General features: G+C 44.9%; 1 protein-coding gene across 3 annotated transcripts in view; it reads left to right on the top strand.

Annotated features, from left to right (window-relative positions):
* Window positions 1–5737: 5737 nt before the first annotated feature.
* Window positions 5738–18838, top strand: part of MST1R (macrophage stimulating 1 receptor) — a 524743-nt gene continuing 511642 nt past the window's right edge. For 2 of the 3 annotated variants that reach the window (XM_069644144.1, XM_069644142.1), the window contains exon 1: window positions 5738–6188. The gene's annotated coding sequence lies outside the window, so the exon portion shown is untranslated. The remainder of the gene's footprint in view (window positions 6189–18838) is intronic. The other variant, XM_069644143.1, reaches the window with a different exon arrangement.

Raw genomic sequence — 18838 nt, 5'->3', positions numbered from 1 at the left:
TGATAACTTGTATCTGTAACAGTGCCTTTGATGCCCTTGGGTTGTATGCGGGCTTTAGATTGTGAGAGTTAGTATTGTCCTGTTTGCGCCATACTGATGATCAAATATACAATTTCAAGGTGAGAGCCAAGTAAGTCCAGTTACAATGTTTTTATTTTTCCATGCATAGTCTTTATCTTCTTTTAAAGCCTTCAAGTGTACTCTCTACTTGTGTTTCACCCTCTGAGAGTCAGGGGACTCATCAGGAGAGTATCGAGTAAAAAGAAGAATTCATAAACCTAACATTACAAAAAAATTGTCTGCTCAAGTAATACATAGTAAAAACCAAAGTGAGAACAAAAAAAGAAACACATATATTCAGAAAAGGCATCCTCCTTCCCATTATTCCAACCTATTTTTGGCAGTTGATACCATTTTTGTGTAATGTTTAGAGTTTAATACATTATCTACCTGACTGGCTAGTTTAATTGGAAGAGTTATTGGAGTAGTTAACTCAAAAGGGCTACTCACCTACTACAGCTTTATTTACTTGTATGTACTTCAAGGTGCTTTTATATATGAAATAAATAAACAAGTAAATCAAATTCAATTTGATATCACATGCATCAGCTCCTGTGAGTCAGTTCCAATGTGTAAGGTGATAGGTATTCTTGCCAGCCAGCTTAGCCTGCCAAATGACAGGACAGGAACCGGAATGGCCATGCCTCTTCTTTAATCTCTTTGTGAGGGTAGGTAAGGCCCCCCAGCAGAGACTGCCCAACAGCCAGGTGCCTTGGTCCCAGGCATCAGAGGAGTGGCCTCACACCAGGGTGCTGCATTTCTAAAGGCCTTTGATCCTAGGGAGAAGATAAGGGGGTTAGAGTAGTCAAGAGGACTCTGTTCAGTGGAAGGAGACTTCCACCATTTTGTTTATCTCTGCCTCTCGCTCTCTTCTTCCTGTCCCCTCCACTTCCTCTAGAGCAAAGCACTTAGGGTGTTGTGTCAGAAAGGCAAAGTCCACCTCTTTGCAAAACAGGGATTAGACCACTAAGGCAGGCTAGCTTTAGCCAAATCACCTGCAGGCTTTTGCCTTCATAAGAAGGGATCTTCCACCACTTCTTTGATTCACTTTGGAACAATACCTGAGAAGGATTCACTGGACCTCTGTTGGGAGATTGGTACCCTCCAATAATGATGTTGTATTGAGAAGTATTTGTTGTGATTTATGTTTTTTTTCCTTTTATGTTTCAACATTCTTTGAGTAATTTGTAAAGGTTTAAACAAACCAAAATACAATAAAGAAAAAAATTAAACTTTCCAAAGCCTTCAAGCATTGAAGTGAAGAAGGAGCAGTCCACGGCAGAGGAGAGCTCTGCCCCTTACCCACTCATGTGGCACATTGGGGTGACATTTGCTCTGGATCAGGACATGCCATTCTGCACTAGAATTTCCCAGGGCTGAAAGAGCAGACCCTGAAAGGACTCACCCTGTCTTTGAGGCCCTGAATTGGGACTCACAGCATCTGCAGGACTAGATCGGCTAAGGCTCCCTGTTCTACCACACCAGACTGGCCTACCTGTTGTCGGTCCACGTTCGCCACTCATCGAACCAGAACGATCCCGCCAGAACTGCTCCTAGCACTCCGCTGAACATTCAAACCATTGCTTGCACATTGAGACGTTCGACGCTGCATCGCGTCCTTGCTGACTCGGTCACCTGCTAGCTTCCAATCAACTACTCATTGCCGGGACCCAGCTCGAACTGCTGGAGAGTCACTTATCGACTTCAACTAGGGGTTATACCATGACTCAACCCAACCCCTCGAAACTACCACTTTGCTAAAAAGCACTGTCACCTGCTGACTCGAACTGCTGGAGCTCCGCGCATCAACCCTTCCCAGTGGTTGCAACACAACTTAGCTGGACCACAAAGAGATCCTGGGGAATGTCCTGATCTGCATCACCAAAAGCTGCAAAAAGCTACCGCATTTGAACCTGCATGATGCCCGCTTGCTGCTTGGGCCCTGTGAAAAATTGAGGGAATTTGTCCCTTCTCCCCAAGGGGGAGCCCCTTCCTGTGAGGCTAGGGAGGTGAACCTGCTCTGCAGTACCCTCCCTAAGTGTAGAGGCAAGTGGGACCTCACTGGGAGACTCCCCCTTTGGGGACAAGGACTTCCGTTCCCGTGAGGAACTCCATAAGGCCGGACATACAGTGGCCTACATGGGATGCTCTGAAACACAAGTGAGTATGGATGATCATGACTGGGAAACTACAAAGGGATATTGTTATCATTACCCTTTAAATGAAAATGTCCACTGCACGGGTTCAAGTATATAAGGCCTGAATATGAAGGCAAAGCGAGGGGGAGATTGTGATGCTGGAAGTGCATTGGAGGGACAGGACCTCCATGTCCTTGTCCTGTACTCCTTTTATCATGTGTGTTCTGTGTTATTTTCTACACAGGAGTCCATGTGGGACTCCTGGCAGTGCAGCTCTTCCTCTTTTTGGTTGTGGTGAACAGATCCTTGGGATACCCTTATGGCACCCATGGGTGGGGCTACAACCCTGTACCCCTAGTGTATGTTTTTGAGCACCTGTGTGTGACTCACAGAGCAGGATATGGACTGGTGGCAGCTCCATGCTGAATTTGACATGTGCTCTGAATATCCTCCATTTTGGGATATCCAGGCCCTGCCATTTGAATCAGTTCATTCCTGATAGGAGACAAGATGGCCCCTTTGGCTTCTTGCTTTATATTGCCCGTTACCTTGTTTTCCCAAAGTCCTTGGAAGCCCTGACTCTGTCCCTTCCCGACTGGCTGTTGGGTGGAAGTTCCATCTATGGTATTGTGGGGAAGCCCAGGCCAGACTGGCTGGAGCCTTACCAATGAATGCATATTGTGGGTACGCCCTTGGGGTAGGACTTTTGGAGTGTGTGACCAATATACATTTCATGTCATGGGTGTCTGGTTTCTGGTGTGTGACACAAAGACTGAGACCGCCCTGTCCGAAACTGGTATGAATGCAGTGTGGAGTGCTGAATGGCTGGGAACTTGTCCCAATCCACATTCCTTGTTCTGAGTGTCTGGATGGAGAAGAATGGCCGGAATGCACTGCGAGCCTGATTGCCTGCCTGCTTGCTGAATGCCCTCCTGAATGATTGGCTGCCTGAGCCTGGCCTAGGAGTGTGGGTGAGAGAAGAGTATATCTGGGGAACTCTCGCTGACTAGAATCGTTCAGAAGCTGAAGTCGAAACTTGATGCTTAACCTTGAAGTCCAGCTGGAAGAAGGCGGCTTTGCTGCTGCTTTCCTTCAACGCAACCCGAAAGCTGTTGTGTCTCCAAGAACTGATCCAAGAGAGGACCTGCCTAGCAGACCTCTTCCTGACCTACGAGGGAACATTGTGCACCAGCTAACCTTCACCAAGGCTCCCTGGAAGTCAGTCATCGAAAGGCTGCCGACAGGAGACGGGGGCCGCTGAGGAATCTGAAGTGAAGCGCCAGGACATCGAGGTCATCGATGACCATCACCGTCGACTGAGGTTCGGATAACCGCTGTAACCTCGTCGATCGAAGCCGCAATGCTCCATTGCCTAAAACACTTTGAAATCAAGGACTCCCTTGCTCATCACCGTCAACCGCTTTGTCCCGCCAGAGAAAGTCAAGGTCGCCGACGAAACGAGGAGAATCCGCTGGTGGGTTTCCCGCCACCCGAAGTCCACAAAGACGCCGATGAAGATCCGGAAGCCAGCCGTGGCCGAGTCCTGTTCGCTGATGATATGCCGATGACCCAACGCTGTTGCTGGGCCTACGTTCTTCATTCAGAACTCTTTACGGCAACAAACTCTCATCATCGAAGTGAACTGCATGACTTGTCTTCGCAGGACATCCATGATCGATCGCCGACGAGCACTGCAAGGCCGAAGCTGCTGCCCCAACGACATTGTTCACCTTTTCCTCAAGCAATTTCAACGATCTGTGGCTCCTGCCTTGAAGGGAATTCACTCAAGAAGGATCTGTCGACGACCCATCGAAGAACTCTGCTAAAACAAGTACATTGGGGTAGTAGAACATTTTTAGAAGGAACCAAGACTCTGCTAAATGATATATGGCCTGGGCTTGTTAATATACTTTATTTACAGGTTGCCTAGGTGGGGGGACCCTCACACAGAACTGTGTCAGGTGGTAGGGACCCAGTTTTTTGCCAGTTGTTTAACCCAACTTGTCTTCCCTTTTATGCCTATTGTTGATTCACTTTACTATTTGATTTGTATGCCACTGAGACTGTCAGCAGTTGGAGCGTTTTATGAAATCAAGAGTTAACTGTGGTACCACATACATATTGTACTTATGTATCATTATAGTATTGCATGAGCACAAAGTGTGTTATTGTGTATGTATATATGCTGAACCTTATTTATATAAAGAACTGTGTTATCACTAACATAGTGTGTGGACATTCCTTTGTGGGGGCTTGGGGACTACACTCCCACATCACCTCCTAAGAGCTAAGCTTGATTGCTCGTCCATTGCTCCGTTCAATCCCTTTATCTACGGCCTACCTTCACTCTCAATATCTCCCTAACGCTTCTGCCCTCCTTCATTCTCCACTCTCCTGCCCCATCATTGTTCATGTTACCTGCCCCTTCTCTATTTTTCTCCCTCAGTATCTTGCCCTTACTCCCTCTCCTTTTCCATGTACTGTCCTGCAGCAGGGCCCTGTGGATTTGGAGGAGATATGGAGGTGGTGGGTTGGAGTTAAGGGGGTCCTTAAAGTGCCACTAGCAGCACCCACAAAAAAATGCAACTGCTAGTATGTTTTGAGATTAAAAGATATTTAAGTTTGTGATGTTCAATAACATTTCAAGTGTTTGGGGTAAGAACATCAGGGACATGTACAAAATGGTTCTGCATGCTGTAGGAACTAGCCCCTGATATCACCTCCTATAATATCCCCTCCCATTGCCCATTGCCTTGATCCCTATAATTTCCAACATTACCTTCAGGCTTGGTCATTCAATATTACCATCATTGACCACAAAACCTGGCGAGGAATCCGAGTTGTCTCTAGCTAGAGTCAGACCCACCAACAAAGAAAACACTCAAAAACACAACTCTAAAAAAGTAGCATTTGTACCTAATGTTCCTCATTGTGCAACTCTGCCCACTCTAGGGTCTGCCCCATGACCCACCCACTTGGGGCCCTGAGGGGCCCGTTGCCTTAAATCTCACACTGATCTGAGGTACCCAGGAGGGGAAGAAAAAATATATAGCAAAGGAGCTCTGATTCTATGACTAATGCCTCGTAAAGCCTCGATAGGCAATACTGTGACGAGGGTGGGGTTCCTATGTGGCGCTTATTAACATTTAGATATTACTTGCATTCTTATGTGTCCAAAAACAGAAAAAAGGTGACAGTATGTAATATGCAATGTAATAAAACGTATATACAATACATTAATAAATCGCCCTATTTGAATTTTCTCTGTTAAAATAATCTCGGTCTTCATGATGCCCATTGACTTGAAAGGTAATTAGCGCACGTAAATCACGGCTTTCGAATAAATACGTCAACTAGATCCACTAATCCTCCAGAGACGCTCCTGTGAAGTACGGCGACACTGAGGGCTGGGCTGATGTGGGGTTTAGGTTTATACCATTCACAGAAAGGCTTGCACCGAGGAATGCCTGCTGTTTCGCCGCAGGGCAGGGGCGGCCGCGCACAGCAGGGCGCAGGTTCTCTCGGGCAGGCAGCGCTGCGGGCAGGGAATACACACAGGCATGCCCCGGTTGTGTTTGGGCTGGGAGCGGCCTTTCGCCCCGGGGGAGGAAGGTACGGGAGGTTGTGCAAACTGTGTGTGAGGAGGCGGGGGCCCCGGCGGCCGCTCCCTCCCGCTCTCTCAGCTGCTCTCACAGCCCAGCCCGGACACTCTGCTGTGCTGCGCCGGCGAGCAGGAGCCGGGGTCCACGCCTCAGGAAGCAGAGGAAGCGCAGCGCGTGGAGCGGCAGGAAGTGGCCCAGGTGAGCGGGGGTCAGAGTGCAGTGCACGGGAACGGGAGGCCACTCCACAGGTCAGCGCGACTGAGATGATCTGATGTGGAAATACTTCTGGCAAGCACACGTACCTGCCAACATCCAAGCGGAGGAGTGTTTGCAATGAGAGAGACATCGGAGGTCACATCTCATAGGGGTGGAAAAGACAAGTCAAAAAGTAAGTGAAGAAAAATATGAAGGGCTTTTGAAGGAAACACTGGCAGAGTTTCAAAGGGAAACTGGGAAATGTGAGCGAAAGTTCCGCCTATTGCCTAAACCGGATCACTGCGCTGCGTACATTCCCTGAGAAGCAATTGGCTGTAAGTGAGGAGTTCCAATCGCGGCTACTTCCTTAAACGTTTGCGTTGGCAAAAGTCAGAGTAACGCATGGTGTACGGTAATGACGCCAACATATAAAGGTAGGAGGCAAAGCGCAGGTGAGCCCACCCCAGACGAGAATATATCACTTTTGTAAGAGAGCCACAGATCGGGTAGAGAAAAGCCATTTGTATTGGGGAGAAAATGTGCTCAGGGCATGCATTGTTTGCCACTGATTGCCGAGATGTGCTCTGTAAGATATATGGATGCGCCGGCGTCTGACCTGCACGCCTTGTACGACCATAGGAATTCCAAACATGCGAAGCTTTGCGCATAAAAAAAGAGCTGGCCCACCTTTGAATGATTGGGGGTGGCTTCCGCCGCGGGTGCGAGCAGCGTGGCTGCCAACTTATGCTGCTATAACGTAAGAATAATTTTAATGGACCGGTTGTTTACTTTGGCTTTAGGAGGCGCTTTTGCACAACCTATTAGCTGAAATATTGCATAGGCCTACGGGTGGGGAGGAATGGCATATGAGATGGGGAGATAAAGCTTGTAGGTGTTGTTTGGCCATTTGCCCACCCAGTGAGTGCCCTAGGCATGCTAATTCCTATGGCCATGTGTATAAGTATTAGGCAATTGGCAGGCACTCCTATTGGATGCTGGTGCCCATACTGGCTACTATTAATAATGATGCTATTTATATAGCGCCTTTATCCAAAGTGCTATACAGAGCACATATTTGCATACAATATCACCCAACCGAAATTGGTACTCATTTATCGACCTAGGAAGGATGAAAGGCTGAGTTGGCCTTGCCGGGATTCGAACCTGCGACCTGCAGGTCATGCTCAGATCGCAGCAGCGAGCGCTCAACCCTCTGAGCTATCTTAATAGCCAGTTAATACCACTACGGCAGTGCCTGGCAAGTGCCTTCCCCAAAAATCCAGACGGTTGGCATTGCCATTGCTTGTTTTTATATTGTACTCATCAGTAATATATCACTAATGGCCTTCTTAGTCTGTGTACATTTTTTTGGGATGAAATGCTGCAAGTGGCAATTACCACACCACTAGAGGCATACATACCCAGTTATCAGAACACCACTGGCCTAGTGTTATTTCTGTAATCATGTCAGAAGTATGCCAGAGATATTGCATTCTATATTTTTTAAGTGGTGTATCCTTTGCCGCACTCATTGTGGTGGTGGAAATAGCGTACAATAGTGTGTACTGTACTTTTATTAATTAACTAAAAGGGTCCATTCTGATGATTTTAGGCATTTCAGAATGGAAGGGTGGTCCTATGAAACTCTTAAAAATGGTGGCCCTGTATTTAAATTTAAGGGAAGAGCTTGCACTTCTGCACAGTAAAATAAACTCTGGGCATTTAAAAAAATGTTTACTTCGAAAATTGATGTATAAAAATTGACCCTGTTTTCCCGCACTATTCAGTTGGAATATTTCCAGAGGTATATACCTCCATCGCTGTATTAAGGTGGACTGACAGACATTCCTAACACCACCTTCTTTACTGTTAATACGAGCCCCTCCGCGTTATCCTGTTCGTGTATTCTCGGAATTTAGGAAGATAAAACAGTCATGCGGGATCAAGTGATTTGATAACAATAGCTGCTCTGGGAACCCCCAACTAGCGCACACCTACACGTCAATATGCCCATTGTACTTCCGGAAATGGCAACCCATTTCTCTTTTATCTTTGCATTCTGGAACATGCTATTCCTGTTGTCTTGTAGTTAAGGACTAAAAGTCCCAGAATGCAGAGAAAGAAGGAAAAACAAACCGGACTGGATGAACACCTGCATGATAAGGGGCATGTGTGCAGGCTGCACTGTGCACTTGACAGTCTTAAATGGCATGTGTGTTGGAAAAGGTTGCAACCCTCCACCCCCGTTCGGCCCCCTGGAGCTCCCATTGGAAACAGACCCAACCAATAGACAACATTGCTGAGAAACCCAAAGATCTGCCTGTACCAAGAGGATGGATGAAAGGACGATGCTACTAGGTATCTCCACAAATCTTGGTACCCCATCTGTGCCAATATAAGATTAACAATAATCACTATTTTTATATATCGCCTACCAAAAGTTGAATTGTCTCCACTGTCTAGGTGGTAGCACGAAAGGTGTTGTTAGGGAACTCTGTTTATGAACCTTGTAAGGATAAAAGGTGGAGTCCGTGTTGCTTGCCTGTGGATAATGAGCTACTTTGCTGCTTGTTCTTGACAACTGAACTCCGAGGCTCTAGGCAAGGCAGACACAGGCAACATCCATCTTTTTTCACTGCATCCCTTTCTGCCCCTTTGTTTGCAATGTCCTCTACTTCGATATCAAGGGCGGCCAGGGAGGGTGAGGAGAACCCCTGCTCCCCGTGCCACCAGGCCAAAGGTCAGTGCAATGTTCCTGAGCTTGGGACCTAGCCGTTTTGTACTGTGAGCATCCACATATTGAAATATATATACTTAAATATTTTAGTTATTGGTGCCTGGATTTGGGATGTCTTTGGTTACTCCCACCTGGAATATCTATTTAAAAATCCCTGCTAATGTCTCAGCATATTTCAGCTGATTCAGCCCAGCCCTGTTGGCCTCCTAGGAGTATGGACCAGCCAAGAAATTCGAGAGATTTTTTTCTTATCTACAGGTTTTCATCGTATTGACTACACCCAGTGGAGCATTTGGCCTCTATCGGGTCATCCCAAATATTTAGGGATAATTGCATCATCTGAACACTCTCAGACTTTGAGACTAGATTCACCTACTGCAATGTGAATCATGCTCACACTTACCAGAAAGCTCAGGCTAAGGTGTAAAATTCCCAGCATCCCAGTGAGTACCAGTAGCTTTACAACATTTTAAATAATACATTTTAATATTAGTCGACTACACGGTAATCCAGTTTTCGACTGGATAAAGATAATAGAAAGAGTAGGCGCTGGCAGAATTTTAGCATGTGCATATTTTTCTCCTGGCACAGAACAGTAACATGCATAGCAACCGCTGAATATGATCATTCATAAGCAACCAAATCCACTTCTCACACCTACCATTCCTTCATGCACACTCATGTTGCTAAATAATATGCTAAAACAAAGCACTCCAGGCATATTCTGAGCATACCAGCATTTGCATCACGTTACATTTTGTAGTGCTCTGCATATTGTAGTTGCAGGACTACATGCACCAGAATGCAACATGACATCACTCTGAAAGCTAGAACAGTTTCATTTCCCCAGCTGACCTCTGCCACCTACCATGTGGATGGTGGTGCTTGTTTCAGACTTGCACGCAGCCCAGAAGAGCCAGTGGTAGTAAACTGCTTGTAGAACGTGTTTGACACATGCAAGTTATCTTGGTAATATGTAGGACATGTCTAAATCTGTAATTGAAGGTGTTAAATTCCTTGCAAAAATGGCCTGTCAAAGCCTCCTGCTTGGAACGGAGCTGAGGCTATCCAATATTATTGGGCTGTGTGGTTTTTGCTTTAGCAACAGGGTCTTTTTGAAAATGTGTCCAGTGCTTTCCTTTAAGGCAGAGGACTCCATCTGGGAACGAGCTCTTAATACGGAGGCACAGCTGTGGCCACTTGTACATTGTAGCATCAACCTCCTGCCGCCAGAGAATGGAAGCACTTCCCAATGAGACATGTTTCTACTTCCCTACCTGCGCCTCCTTTGCATCCACAGAAGGGTCGGAAATGGGTGACTTCATTTTATCCAATGGAGTATCATGAACTGCATGCAGACTGAGCCCTGGTGCTGATGGGATTCTGGTGATTTATTTCTGTTCCTGTGTCATTGTGACACTTTTAAGTCTGGCAGTGTGCAGACCACTTTGGAGATCGTCCAAACCCCCAAAAAAATGAAGTGACCCTAAGAGACTCTGGCCACGCTGAGCTCCAACGCTTCGTCACAATCCAATCCATACCTTTAATATGTTCTCCTGGTAGCAATTAAAATAAGAATGGGACTCCTCAAAGTCCCCTTATCCCGTTATTGGGTATCTCGTTTTACCTAGTGCCGCCAAACCACTAACGTCTCATGGCAGAGCTACATATATAAATATATATATCCCATGGATGCTGTATATGGGGGGTCTTGAGAGGGTCAGTGGCAACAATCTTAACAATCCATTTAAGGACCATTAACCAATCTCGTAGACCAGGCCGCAACATTTGCACTCACTACTAGCCATTGGCTAATGATGTTTGATTCTTGGCAAGTAAGAACTTGTGTGCAGTGTCTGTGTAGTACCTTGTGGTGGCGAGTGACTTTTTCATGGCTGGCTAGTAGCTTGAATTTATGCCCCTTGTAATAGAGCAAGCGTACCCCACCCCAGCCTCTTCTATCTTTGCGCACTCATAACACCAGCTACCTGTTATCCACCCAGATAGATCAGGCATTTTGCCTTTTTTCCATATTCATTGCCCCATCCAATCCAAGCTTTTATTTATCCCTGGCATTTTATCCTTTTGTCAGACTCATTCTTTCATCCATTTTGTTTCCTTTCTTATTTTTTCTCGTGTGTTGGTACATCGCTTTCCCTAGGCTACACTTATTACATGTTGTACTATCCATCTAATTTCTTCCATCCTTGCACCAAAAGGAAACCTTCCCAATACATTGTTTCCCAATGCTCAATATTCCCCCTTTTCTCATCACAACCTTAGGTGACTCTGCCCATTTACCGTGTGGCCTAGCATTTTCTCTTTCCCTTTCCGCATGAAGTGGAACTGGCTGCATTTATGCAGAAAACCTCCTTCCCTAATCTGCTCTCTCTCTCCCACCATGTTTTATGATGGCTGCATTCCTGAGTTATTTTAATGCTCGCACTATCAATGGGAGACCAGGGCCTATGCTCTTACCTGATCGCCACCCCCACATTCATGGCAGGAGACATCTGTACCATTCCACATGCAGTTTAGATTTTGCTTTCCTTGCTTTCCTTTCTTTGCAGCTCAACACTGAGGTAAGAGATTTTATGCTCACTGTCCTCCATAATCTCCGTCTCTTTTCAGTGGGTGCATGTAGAGCGTGGACATATGCAAATGGCTGGACAATGGAGATGGGTAAAGGCTCTACGTAAGCCCACAGAGTTCTTCATCCGGATATAGTAGCAATTCTGCTCTGGATGTTTCAGAGGCAATCTTGGCTGTCTTAGATGAGGGTACTAATGTGCTTGCCTAGGTACAGGACTCATTTTAACCATCACAGCCACAAAGAATGTACACAGGCTGTAGTACAGATGCAGGACACAGATCAGTAGCTGTTTCACAAACATACACATAAGCTAACGTTGATACAGAACTCCGATTAGCAACCTCACAGAATGTACAACTGCTGAAGCATGGATGGAGGAGACCTGTTGGAAGCAGTGAGTCATGTAAATAGACCAGAGTTTAGATCGATGATACAGATTAGAAGTTACCAGGAAGGTGCATGTACTTAAATAGAGACTGGGATTAAGAGAGGCTATGTTTTTTAAGGAGCATTGCCACGACTGTGCCAAGAAACAAATTGTGTTGTGCAATATATTAATGGTCACTATAATATATGAAGAAACTCACTTAAACCATGCATGTGGATATATTTTTTTTTTAAGCACACATCCTGAAAACGAAATTGCTTTTAGGGACTGATAATTGTGAACTATGAGAGACTGGCAATTTTGACAGGCTAGGTCACGACGACATTGAATGAGTTGACCAGGATCACACACTTTGGTTCCAACTGCAATTTTGGCACTGCACCATATTTCTAAATTCCTGCCCTACAACAAAGAGCATTTATTTGTGAACATTTGACTTTCAAGAACATGAAATACTACTTGTTTTGTAGACCTGACTGAGTACACAAATCGCATAATAAACCAACATGACCATATTTTTAAATAGTGAAAGTATGATTTTAGATTTATTTTCTCTTACATAAATGGTTGTCTACAAGTATTAGAATACTAATTGAGTGAACCTAGAAGGTCTCATCTGGGTTGTCCATGAAATGAGAGTTTGCTATAGGTTCACCTTCTCATAGTCCTTGTGTAACACACTTGCAGATTGTTGTACACGAAGATCATTTCAAATAGTAGAAAAAAGCAAACTGTTTTTATGTGTAATAAACTGACCTTGTAATATGCTTGCTAGTGGCCTTTCACATTTGCTTGGCTCAATCCTGTCTTTCCGCCCAAAATGGCCTACAATGAATAGAAAGAGCAGGCAGTGAGCTAAACGATGGCACCACAATGTGAGAAAGCACACCCTTTCACCGACGACAACACAGTGCTATACAGTGTGATAAGATGATCTGTCTAGGATTGCATTACCATCAACCGGCAGAGTAGGGTCATGGGCCTCGACACTTTGCCTCCAGTGGCTACCTAATCACCTCTCCTAACAGACACATTATGCTCTTCAGTGGGCTTGGCTACTCAGTTTGTAAAAACTTTGTTCGGAGGAAACAAGCTATAGACCTGCATCATACTGATACTTATTTTCGTTTTTTTAACTAACTTTTTCTAGTGGCACAGTAGGTGTTACTGCCACTAATTTATTTATTTGTATTTTTTAAAGCACTCGCACAGCCCGCGGGCATGGAGGCGCTGTTACAGGAATTGTTTGTTTTTTAGTTGCGTAATAGTTTTTTTTGTCTTAGTTGCATTTATAACGTGCTTAATTACCCAGAGGTTTCTAAGCCCGGACCCGGGGAATCGAACCTGTGTTGCTTCGTGTCGCCTTGCTTCTAAGGCGAACGCGTTGCTGCTGAGCTATCCTGCTGGGACTAAGGTTTATATACTCCGGTTTATCACTGTGAGAGAGGAAAGTCTGCCGTGCCGTAAATTGGAACTGCGATCTGTCATATGAACACAGATCTCCGAAACAAGCGCTCGACACACAGAGCTATATTTTGAACCATTTTGGCGATAAACTCATAGACTTGCATTCCTAATGTGGAATTACACGTGATCATTATATTCCCCAAAGAAAGGTGAACATTTAGTGCAAATTGTGCTATGGTTAACGCAAAAACTATGTACTATAGCGACCACAGAAGCATTACAGAATGTATTGACCAATGCCTTGGTTATCAACAACTGCCATGCAGCGTGCTCAGCAGCACACTATCACCACATGATATTTTCATAAATAATGTGCCTGGATTTCTTTGTATCAAATAACCCTGTGGTGGTGCTCCCTCACAGGGTTTTAAGTGAGTTCATTTATCAGTGCACTGTATTATTCCACTTAGTTTATGAGCAGGGCAGTTTCCCACGCCACGCTCGTGGGGAATAGAGGGTGGGCCTCGCCCCTCAAGCCGCAGCCTGTCTACGCCAATGTCTCTAATAGCAGCACACCTAGCCTTGGCTTCATTAACAGGGCAAGTTTAACTCTACAGATCAAGGGATGGTCCAGATTTCCCTAACCTCCCACTGAGCATAACAGATTTTCTTTTAGCCTATGCACATGCCTTTTCAGGATTAGACTACACATAATCCATATATTTAATTTTCAGAAACCTTCACCCAAACCAGGCTTCCAGAATCTTCTGAGACCAATCTCTCCCCCAGGTGGAATTGGGTAGCGGTTTTGACCACACACTGGTCCAACATGTAATGGTAACACAGAGGAACATTGCGACGGTATTAAAAGGGATTTTTCCAATCCAAGGACAGTATGAGACTCCTAAATACGTCCAGGTGGGAGTGAATGCTGCAAAAAGAGTTAATAATAATAATGCGAACATGCTATACGTGCTTTCAAGTCAAACCTTGAATTCTCAGTGCTGTGCTTCCCATTCCTCTCTGTTTGTCACTCCATATCTGATTTTTATTTCCACCACATCTCTTAAGAGGCTGCCCCGTGTATCTCTGTCCTCATTTGCAAAGCTGATCCCAGTCCTTCCTCCGGTGTCCTATCAAGAGTTTCCGTTCTTGGAGTACCGCGCCACCAAGACATGCTTCTCCTCTCCTTCTTGAGGAATTCCTGGAAGCATGCCCCACGCCCCCGCGCTCTTTTCTCTACCATGCACACCTGCCTCTCCTCACAGAACGCGCGATTTTACACCTTGCGCCTCTTTGCAAGCCCATCCCCGCACGGCCTCCACTCCAGCCTGGTTGCAGTCTTTAGGTGATGTGCGCCGCAGAGTTGTGCACGATCACCGGATAAGATGCTCACTGGAGAGCGATTGCTCTGCTCGGCAGATGTGGCTTCTGAAACTAGGCACGCGACTCCTGATGGTGCCTGGCCTATGATGTGCATGGACGGAGCACTACATTGTCGCTAGTCTTGCTATTACGCTCCTGTGTGTCTGAACATGTACAACCCTCGCCTTTATAGGTCGCCTCCAAAGCTGACCTTTAACACTAAAGCTACCATGTTGCATTGCTCCTCTGGATGTCTGTGTCCAGTGTGCTTTAATGCCTCTTCTATGTGGGGCTGGGATGCTGCTTTGGCACACTGGAGTGATGTCATGCCTCGTGCTGGTGCGTAGAATGCTTGTGTGACAAAATATGCAGTGCTGGTGCGTGGGAGGCGGAGTGCGCTTTGTGGATGAGTGTCAGTTGGAAGGTGGCTGGAAGAGGTAAGGATGCAAGGGGGGTTGTTCCTCCCAGAGCTTCCTCTTGGACTTGGCTGTAACCAAGAATAACGTGTTTGCTTTTGTACCTGTGCTTCCTGGTACCCTGCAACTTGGATTATCACAATCTGAATTTTGCGTCCTTCCTTTGTTTCTAAAACCAACCTACCTTTAGTTCGTTTATTCAAACAGATTGTTGTAAATCATTCAAATGGAGCATTAACTTTGACTTTTAAATAAAAAAAAAATAAACCATCACTGGTATGCGTGGCTCATCGTTGCAACATTTAGTTTCCAGATTCAGGGAGTGCACTGGTGGCTTTGGTGTTAGTAATGTACAATGTCAAAGCCGGCGTGTGTTTTGCGCTGCCAGGATTTGTCAAGGATGTTGGCCAAATATAGTCCTCCTTGATGCTGTTAGTAAACGTTATTTAACCCGAGATTTCTACATTATTTATACAAACCATAATCTGACGTAAAAGAAAGCGGGAAGAGAAATATCACGGGCCCATTTCTTTAGCTTTCACAATCTGCTCATCCTAATAATAGCTTTTTGTTCATTCAGTTATGGTGCAATTTTCCTATGATGCATGCATTTTATTAGCTGGCGTGCTCATGCTACTAGTTGGTGCTTTCCTGCTTCTAGGCACAGAACTAATACTTGGTGATAGTTTAACAGTCTCATTGTTCCATGCTGCTCTTACAGTCTACTTGTGTAATGGTGTTTTTCTTTCAATGTTATTGACGGATCAGCCTGTTCTTACTTGGACAGACAGGCTTTTCATTTCTTAGTTCTCTTCACACCATTTGAGTGAGTACTTCAACACTGCCTGTAAAAACTATAAACCATAAAGGCCCTAGAACTTTGCCTTTTCTTATTTTTGTTATTCTTGTTACCTAGTTATGTATTTTTGCTCGGGTATTGCTTTTAAAATGTCAGGGTGGTAACGTTGTTCACGCGGAGAAGCAACTGGCGGTTGTAAAAGCCATCCGCCGGTGTCTGGTACTCGTGACACATACAATAATGAAGGATGTACCTGTTTTTAAAAACATAAAAAATGAAATTAGTCTCACCATCAGATCTTTATTAAAATTATTCATTTTATATATTAGGTCGGGAAATTATTTCATAGCTAGGACAGTGCAACTGGGTATTATACGTCATTTCCAGTAACCCACCCCCTCTCCTCCGCCTTTTTCAGAGCCGCCTGAGCGCCATTGGACCACTTCGTCACTGATATGATATAATATGGCATTTGCAACGCGCCTATACACAACAGGGGTTGACAGGGAGGCAGTGCAGGTGGAGAGTGGAAGGGCCCAGGACCGAGGTCGCAGACAGTGGACCAGTTGTAGCAGGGGAGAGGGAGAGAGAAAGCAGAAGCAAAGAGGAAGGTTTTGAGGTGCTTCCGTAAAAGGAGATGGTTCCCCTCAAGATAGTGCGCGGTACAAAACAATATGCCATATAGAACGAACAAGTACAACTTAACCCGTCTTTAACGCTACTGTATAGTAATTAAATTGCGATATAAACTCATCTAAAGAGTTACTTACATTATATTTGCATTTTCCATTGTGTCTGTGCGTAGGGCAGCCCCGAAATACCACTCCTTCTATGCCGACGTTATTTCTTCTAATGAACGAACATTAAATGGCTTTCGTTTCTGAAATTATATTCATTATCGTTTACGTTATTGCACCACACCCCCAAAAAGAAGTCTTTCGGGATGGTCCCGGCCTGTCAAGGTCAAATAACAATAGAACCTTATACTGAGTCGTGGGCCATTCCGGCACCCGAGCAAAAAAATCAAAGCAGCTGACCTTCACTTTGAACGAGCACACATTCCTAGTTAGCTACATTCAGTGTAAGGCCATCTCACAGGACTTGAAATTTACACTCCATCTTTGCATTTTGTCTGCGTGCATTTGCAGCCCCAGAGAACCATAAATACGGAGACATTCTATATTTTTTGAAAAATGATTTATATTACTGTTTGGTTTAATTTAATGCGTAAATGAACAAGGTTGGATAGACACATTGCATGTACACTGAGCAATCACTTTTATTTACACAATACATAGCTACACATATTCAATGGGCCTGCGACATGAGGAGACTCCAGAGCAAAGTCACAGGTGACACCCGGGTGGTTCGCACAACTGCACGGTGAAGGGAGGGGCAACGGTGGAGAGACACATTGCATGTACACTGAGCAATCACTTTTATTTACACATTACATAGATACACATATTCAATGGGCCTGCAACATGAGGAGACTCGAGAGAACAGACAATCAAATTACAATCATTTAAACCGTGATGTGTATTTCTCAATGAGCTCTGCTTTAGGTGGACATGGAACAGAGGCAATGTTGGGTGGCAATGCAGTTGTCCCCTGCACAGGTTCGTTCACAACTCCATGTATGTGCCTATCTAGGACATCAACAATAAGTCTCTCAATAAACTCATATTGCATATCCTGAAACACTGGTTTGATCACCCATTGTTTACTTCTTTTAGTAAAGGCCTTATTGTAGCGAAGCGTCCCTAAAGTTCCGGTCGTCCTACTTTGTTGACGGCCAACATTATGGTTATGTGCCAAGACCGCTAGAAGAGTCCGATTTATCATGCCCTCCATGCCAAAATGCAATCGTTTTGGCCTGTATTTTAGGCACACCTCCAAATCTCCTGTGTGGCAGAATTCCATGAGTCCCCTCAAATCTCTTGTTATAGTTTTATCAAATACAATCTTTTCAATGGCTTTGTGAGTGGGTGATGAAGGAATCAACCACTTCTTCTTCCGTGCCTCCTCTGTGGACAAATGGCCATGTTCACAATTGTGGAAATGTTGGTTTGTGGTCCAGCGGTGAACGTTGCTACAGTGTAGCATTACTCACCGCCATTTTTCCAGTAGAATTTCCAACGACCCTCCACATGTTTTTGAGCTCCACCAAAGATGGTTGCTGATTGACTTGGACCACTGTGAAATACCTTGCATATCTTTTTTTTTTTACCTGCAGCCGACATTTTTTTATTGATTGTTTTTGCAAGATGCCATACGTCAAATTGGTGATTTATATTTTTGTACTCTTCTCTCATTGTCTTGGCAATTGAAACGTGTCTGTCCGTGGCTATCAGGTCGATCACCATTCCCCGCGATTGTAGTTCTTGCAATGATGCTACAAAGCCAACTTTCTCCATGGCCACTGAGGATGTACTTTGTGACACCTGCACGACCACCGAACTCACAATGTTCTTACTTTCCATGTCCTGAAAGTGGTAGGTGCAGTACTTGGCTGAAAATCCTGGGCTGTCGCACTGTCCATCACCGGCTAGCCTGAACCGTTTGCCCGCGAATGTACTATCAATAGACATTTTTTCCATTCTCCAAGCTTCGCTAATGGCTGGAAATAGATAATCAATTTTGGTATTTGTAGAACTGAGTTTTCGCAATGAAATGGATTCCCACAAACTGAAAGAAATACTCTAACTTTTTAAAACTTGAACCACTAAAAAGTGCAGCCGCTGCACAAAGTAGATTGCCTGCTGGCAGTTGCCCCAGCATGGGTTGTGCAGACCATGAGAAAGGATGATATTTTGTACAGGTGGCATGTATTTTAAGGTTAGTGCCTCGAATTGCACGAGTCACATTAATCAATGGCTCCCCACATACTTCCCCACCAACCGAATGCCCACATTTCATCCTAATAATAATATCAATCAAACAACTATCGAATACAATGAATTTGGCCTCTTTCCTTATACTGTCACTCTGCATCCCAGCTGGTTCGGCCTGTAACGTTGAGGACATGTCACTCACATGAAAGGTAGAATCTCTGATATCGTCTTCCGCTATGTTCAGTGATATTGATGGTGTTTCATTGTCGTCCACTTCATTCTCTTCCATTGCAACATCTGTTCC

Source organism: Ambystoma mexicanum, chromosome 2p (assembly GCF_040938575.1).
Source record: "Ambystoma mexicanum isolate Mex_15411 chromosome 2p, UKY_AmexF1_1, whole genome shotgun sequence".
Taxonomy (NCBI): domain Eukaryota; kingdom Metazoa; phylum Chordata; class Amphibia; order Caudata; family Ambystomatidae; genus Ambystoma; species Ambystoma mexicanum.
Note: the sequence above shows the minus strand (reverse complement) of the source record. Positions and strands in the feature narration are given on the sequence as shown.